This window comes from Engraulis encrasicolus, chromosome 5 (genome assembly GCF_034702125.1).
Source record: "Engraulis encrasicolus isolate BLACKSEA-1 chromosome 5, IST_EnEncr_1.0, whole genome shotgun sequence".
NCBI lineage: Eukaryota > Metazoa > Chordata > Actinopteri > Clupeiformes > Engraulidae > Engraulis > Engraulis encrasicolus.
Genome location: NC_085861.1, coordinates 25,932,946 through 25,940,445, shown reverse-complemented (window position 1 = coordinate 25,940,445; position 7,500 = coordinate 25,932,946).

Sequence of the window (7,500 nt, the reverse complement as noted above, 5' to 3'; positions counted from 1 at the left end):
TAGCCCACACACACCTGTTTCTCAGCCTAAAGAAACGGTGTGTGTGTGTGTGTGTGTGTGTGTGTGTGTGTGGGTGACTCACGATCAAAACTCTGGACCACCAGAGCACAGATTTACCATTCGTTTTTTGGATTATCTCTCCTATCTGTTCTATCCTGGAGGATTTAAAATATTCCACCCAACACACACACACACACACACACACACACACACACACACACACACACACACACACACACACACACACACACACACACACACACACACACACACACACAGTGTCCAGTCATGTGACATCATACCCATATGTTGAAATGTCACCAAATGCCATCGTAAAAAAGCAAGAGCAAAAGACAAGACTTGAGAAGGAGACACGTAGGCAACGTGAGGAGAAGGCACACACACACACACACACACACACACACACACACACACACACACACACACACAAACACACACACACACACACACGTATGCACCCACGCAAACACACACACGCGCACACATACTTTTATGAAGACCTTCCATTGACTCCAATGCATTTTACTAGCCCTGGTCAAAGAATCACTAACCCTTAACTATCAGTTAACAAATGTTTTTGCATTTTTAGTTTTTTCATCAACAACAAAACAACACATTTAATGGCTGAGGACAAAATGTCAAATATGTCCTCACAACCACAAATGACCTAAAAGCAAAGGTGAATTATTAGGTTTTGGTCCTCACAATAGTGGAATAACAAGTACACACACACACACACACACACGCACGCACACACACACACACACACACACACACACACACACACACACACACACACACACACACTGTATACATACACTCTCACACTCATGATATGCCAACAGAACACGCATATACACATGTGACAAAAAAATTTTAATTTTATCTTGGCACATGACAGGGTAAGGGTTTGGTGCGCGTCCCTATAAAATGGTCTGTAGCTTCAAAAGGATCACACTTCACAGAAACGTAGCAAAAAATTGCCCCAATTTACCATATTTATTTCACCATATTTCACCCATGCAAGATTTTTTTATTGGCATTGCATGATGTGAATAAATAACACACACAATAAAAACATTTGCGTAAAATAACATACCATTTTGTAAGATCACATGCAAGTACACACACACACACACACACACACACACACACACACACACACACACACACACACACACACACACACACACACACACACACACACACACACACACACACACACACACACATACTAACCAAACCAACACAAACAAAAACAAAATATATTTTTTTACAGGTGTCACTTGTGGCTGTTGTATTGCCTATTCCCTGTGTTATGTTTATGTGTGCTCCTTTGTGTGTGTTTGTGTGTATGAACGCACCTGTGTGTGTGTGCGCGCTTGCCTGTGTGTGAGAGTGCTTATGTGTGTGTGTGTGTGTGTGTGTGTGTGTGTGTGTGTGTGTGTGTGTGTGTGTGTGTGTGTGTGTGTATGTGTGTGCGTGTGTGTGTGTGTCTGTGTGTGAGCGCCAGCTTAATGCTCTTTTTACACTCCCATTAATCCCTCTGTTCACAATTTCACGCACGATTTCTGCACAGCTTGTGGCGCGGTGTTATTTTCACAACCTTTCCTCTCTAATGCCAGAGCATCCTGAAACACAATACCTCTCTCTCCTTCTCTCCCTCCTCTCTCCCCTCTCTCTCTCTTTCTCTGTCCCCTACCTCTCTATTTCATTTCTTCAAGCACCATCTCTCCTCTCTCCTCCACCCCCTTTCCCCCTCCATCTACCTCCCCCCTCTCTCTCTCTCTAGCTCTCTCTCTCTCTCTTTCTTGATTTCTCTTTCTCGTCTTTTCTCTCCGAGTCTCTCCCACACTCTTCTATTATCTCTCCCCTTTCTCTCACTTTTACTTTTTACTGCCTTCCTTAACCTCTTTTCCTCTCTTTAACCCCCTTTGTTCTTCCATTCTTCTCCGCCTCCCTCTCTCTTCCTCTCTCTTCCTCTCTCTCCTCCTCTCTCCCCCTCCTTTCTCTCTCTTCCTCTCTGTCTCCCGACTTGGTTTTCTTCCTCTAAGCCCCCTGCTCTTACCTCCCCACATCAAAGCTGGAGGTGGACAGAGTTAAAGAAATACACACACACACACACACACACACACACACACACACACACACACATACACACACACACACACACACACACACACACACACACACACACACACACACACACTCTCTCTCTCTCTCTCTCTCTCTCTCTCTCTCTCTCTCTCTCTCTCTCTCTCTCTCTCTCTCTCTCTCTCTCTCTCTCTCTCTCACACACACACACACACACACACACACACACACACACACACACACACACACACGCTCTCACACACACACACACTCACACACACGCTCACACACACACACACACTCACACACACACACACGCTCTCACACACGCTCTCTCACACACACACACACACACACACACACACACACACACACACACACATGCTCTCTCTCTCTCTCTCACACACACACACACACACACACACACACACACACACACACACACACGCTCACACACACACACTCACACACACGCTTACACACACACACTCACACACATACACACACACAGACACACACTCTCTCTCTCTCTCTCTCTCTCTCTCTCTCTCTCTCACACACACACACACACACACACACACACACACACACACACACACACACATACACATACACACTTGGCTCTCCTTGTCACCACCAAATCTAATCTCAGACATTGCAAACTGTCAGAGGAGAATACATAAAAAAAAAAAAAGGTTCCGGTGACGTCATGATCCGCGCGGCAGCTTGAGAGGTTCGCTCCCTGTCCTACATAATTAATTTAAACTCTTAAAAACAAACTAGTCCCCATAGTTTGGAAAATTCGACGCCTAACATAAAGATGAGTCATGACAAAGGAAAATCTAAAGCCCCGAAGTCAAAGGAAGAAGAAAAACTGAAGTACTTCGCCAAGGATAGCACAACCATGCCAGCTAACCTAGCCAGGACCGGAGAAACTAGCAATTCCAAGCATAGGCGTAGCCATGGGTGGGCCTGGGCCCGCCCACTTGACATCCAGGCCCGCCCCATTCACACTTGACAGTCAACTGTTGCCTCATTGAATTATAATTAATGGCATAGCACTGAGCAATAATTAATCATTTGGTCAAAAGTCTGGTTCTTCTTCTATGATTTCTATGATTTCAATTTCAAAGTATCATTTTTGAGCGCTGTATTATAATATTTGCCTACACGCTTTCGGGTTGGGTCCGTCCGATTTTTTCTAGGCCCACCTGTTTTATTATTTCTGCCTGCGCTCCTGATTCCAAGCAAGATCCTGACAGCGACATTAATGTCACTATCATAACTGAACTTTCATTTGTTAAGCATTTTAATGAAAAGGGACATTTGCTTGATTATTTTGTCAACAGTGTTATGTCATTTCAAACATACTGTATAAATACTACACAGTTGAAAAGACATAAGTTTGAAAGTGCTTATGTCCATTAACAATAATGTTGTCATCAATCTGTTCAACTGATATGGAAAATGTGATTCTTGAGCTTCATATGTAGGATTTCATGATTCAATGTGATACAGACTGACACTTTTGTCATTATAAATCCCTGTAACGTCTAATTTGAATTTAGTCACCCTCCTTACCCAAGACTTCCCTCCCCAGAGATACTCCCTAGTATCAATTTTTAGGATTTTTTCAACACATAAGAGATCAATAACACAAAAACACTTTCAAAACAGTCAACTGTGTTACTCAACTGTGTTACGGTCAACAGTGCAGGGAAACAAGTCGGCACTTTTTAGGAGAAAAAAACAGAGCAGATAAACCCATCTCCCTAAAACCCAAAGGATTTTGTTGTTTGCCTATCAATATGGAGATAAATTGGCAAAAACATACTCCTCCTCAACTGTCATAGCTGATGCGTAACACAATTGATGACGGTGACACAGCTTGACATTTCAGCCATTTTCAGGGTGTTGTGCTAACTGAAGACCTCATAACTTCCACCAAAACCCCTTAATCAATCCATGTCTTTGTATGCTTTATCTGTGTTTTTCTATTTTTGATTTCCAATTCAAGTTCATATGATTATGTTGAGAACAATACAATACAATACAATACAATACAATACAATACAATACAATGTCTTTTATTTGTCATTGTGACAAGCACAAAGAAATTGGGCATTCCTTGTTGAAGAAAAAAAGAAAAAATTAATGAAATAAAATAAAATAAAATAAAATAAATAAAATAAAAATGGAATAAAAAGAGTTGACACACAGTTGACAGGCAATTTTCCCTCTCTAAGACCATAAAAAATAATGGATTAAATTATGGAAAAAGGGAACTCAAAACTTACCAAACAGTCTTCACATCACCACCCAGAGGTAATGACATTTTATGGCGTTGTTCGTAGGACTTAGGACCAAACCCTTACTGATTTATGGCGGGGGTTTCAGTGTGTGACACAGTTTTCTCAGATGCACACAAAATGGCCAATTTAATTAACATATAAAGCACAATAGACTTTTTAACACATTGAATACCGGCGGTGCTCACAGAATTATGTCATAGAATACCAGCGTTCTAAGCCCTTTTTTGACGTTTATTGTAGACTCACAGCGTATTATGTGATTGGGCCACTGAAACATGTTATGGCTCGTTTGAAAGTGGAGACTCTGCCCTCTTAGTAGGTGAAAACCGTGTGTCTCTACGAGCTTTTATTGCCGAGCAAACCCAAGCTAAACCGAAGCGGGTATCCATGGAATTCAGCTACAATCGGAGATATTAAGGTTTTTGTGAAGGGTGCGCTGCTTCAGAATGTCACGAGGACGAGTTGGTTTTAATCACAATTTGGTGCAAGGTTAGCTCTGACACGCATCTTGCTGCTCGTCAAGACACAATTCCTGCTCTGTCCCACTACGACATCGGCAATCAATGCCCTTCGAAATCTAAGTTTTTCACGCGGACTGAACACAAACTCTTTGAACACACGCAGAAGGTGAGACATTTGCTAAAAAATAGCTCCCGATAACTCCCGAAATAATAGCCCAACATTGACAACAAATCCCAATGATATATGATGCTTAGATGTAGCCCATCCAATATAGCCATCTATGCTAGCTTCTGGCTTTTCACATACAGGAAAATCGGAGCGCATTCCAATCTCAGTTCGGGTGCCATTTGGATCCAAGGATCTGGTAAAGGTCTAGGTAGCAAGTCCAGAAAGTTCAGGATACTCCAGGCACAATATACAATGGTCTCTGTGTTTAACTATTGCGTGAAGTCAGACACAACACGCGCTACAGCGTTGGCACCGACCATACTAGGAAACAACATCATAGCATGATTCACGAATACGGCAGCATCCCAATACGGCAGATAGCTACCATAGCCCTTCCTGTAGCTACCATACCACAAGGTCAAGGGGTACAGAGAGAGTAAAAGAGCATCATTGCAGGATCATTTAGCGCCGAAATCAAATGCAGAGCCGTAGCATCAATGCAGGCAGCGCGATGGTAGGCGACATGGGTTGGCATCCAGACATCTTGGTAAGATAAATTAAAAGGTCCAAATCATAACACATATATACATAACACATAACTTTTGACTGCAAATTTTGTCATTTATGTCCATCACAGAGCTCCCAAAATCACATGCATTGTCCATGGAAGGGTGTAGATTCGAAATATGACATTTAAACGCAAAAACTTATTTTTATGCATGGGCGTGAAAAACGTATTATTATGTCGTCGGTACTCAATGTGTTAACAGTTTTGTCATATTGTGATAACTACTGTGAATCAACATTTGCAATGGTCTTGGACAAAACAAGGTTTTTTACATGCTAATATGTAGACTGAATCGGACATTGGGTAAACAGGAAAGCATGAAAACGTCAAAAAACAGTATTAATCTTATGTGTTCAATCTCTGTGCTAGTATATGAAAAATAAATGTGCTAATGTCCAACACATCATTGGTTGCAGTTAATAGTTAGTGGAATTGGCAAATAACGTTTATGGACCCAAAAGTGCACTCTAATCGTAGAATCACTCATTAGTGTGTGTGTGTGTGTGTGTGTGTGTGTGTGTGTGTGTGTGTGTGTGTGTGTGTGTGTGTGTGTGTGTGTGTGTGTGTGTGTGTGTGTGTGTGTGTGTGTGTGTGTGTGTGTGTGTGTGTGTGTGTGTGTGTGGTGAAAGAAGAATATGTTTGGAAAATACAAATATACCAGCTTTAGCGTCAGTTCTGTCCAGGCCACGATAGTTAAGATTTTGCTGCTTGTAATTTGTCTCAGGTGCTCTTGATCAGCTAATCAACTCTCCTCACCTCTCATCGATCAGTTGTCAAATTTCAAAAGGTCTCCGTTTTGATTCCAACTCTTGGCTTCTGCTTCTTGCTTCTTCACAACCCACCACCTCCCCATCTCCACCTTGTCATGTATGACATGGCATCAGCTACTCTATGTCATGTTGCCTGCTCTGTTCATGGGGGAATTGTTTGCCCTCCTACGGTGATCATGCCCTACGCTGCTGCTGTCCCTCACGGAAAACCAGGGGACTCCTCTGAACAGAGCCATACCGCCAAATCTAATTCATATTCAAGAAATAGCGTTCAGAATTTCTCGTCTCGTGTTTATTGACTGTAAATGACTGGACAGAAATATAAAAATACAAAAAAATATGATAATGTACATGTACTGTACATATATATGTATAGGGCCTATGTATATACGTAGGCCAACGTCTAAAGAAATACGAATGAGAGTACCGGTATATCGCTGCCTGGATCAAGCGCAAGGCCTTGATCCTTGCCTACAAAACTACAGCAGGAATGTCTCCAGCTTATATGTAGGACATATGATGAACTTATGTTCCTGGAAGAGAATTACGCTCCTGCAGAACAAGCCATTTGGCTCTGTCGCTTGCTTGCTCTAAGCGTTCCCAGTCAAGGCTGTTCTCCGTTGTTGTTGCTCAGTGGTGGAACGGTCTACCAGAGGCAGCAAGACTAAGTAAGCACATCTCTTTCGGCCTTCAAGAAGCAAGTAAAGACTCTCCTCTTTTGTGACTATCTACTACGGTAATGCTTGAGCTGCCCTAGACCCAGGCCAGACTCTTGACATGTGTATGTGTAGTGTTAAAAAAGCACAAACCCCCTTTGCATCTGCACTTGTTGTTTTGTATATTTCCTGTGCACTTCGTATCTTCTAGTGATGTTGGCTATGTTTATGTCCTCCATTGTAAGTCGCCTTGGTTAAAAAACGTCTGCCAGATGCAATGTAATGTAATGTCATGTCATGTAGTGTAATGTCATGTAATATAGCAACATATGCTTGTGTTTGTGGATGTGTGTGAATTATCATGGCTGTGGATGTGTTAATAATACTCTGTGTGAATGTGTGAGCGTGTGTGTTTGTTTATGTGTATATATATATGTCCACCATATGTC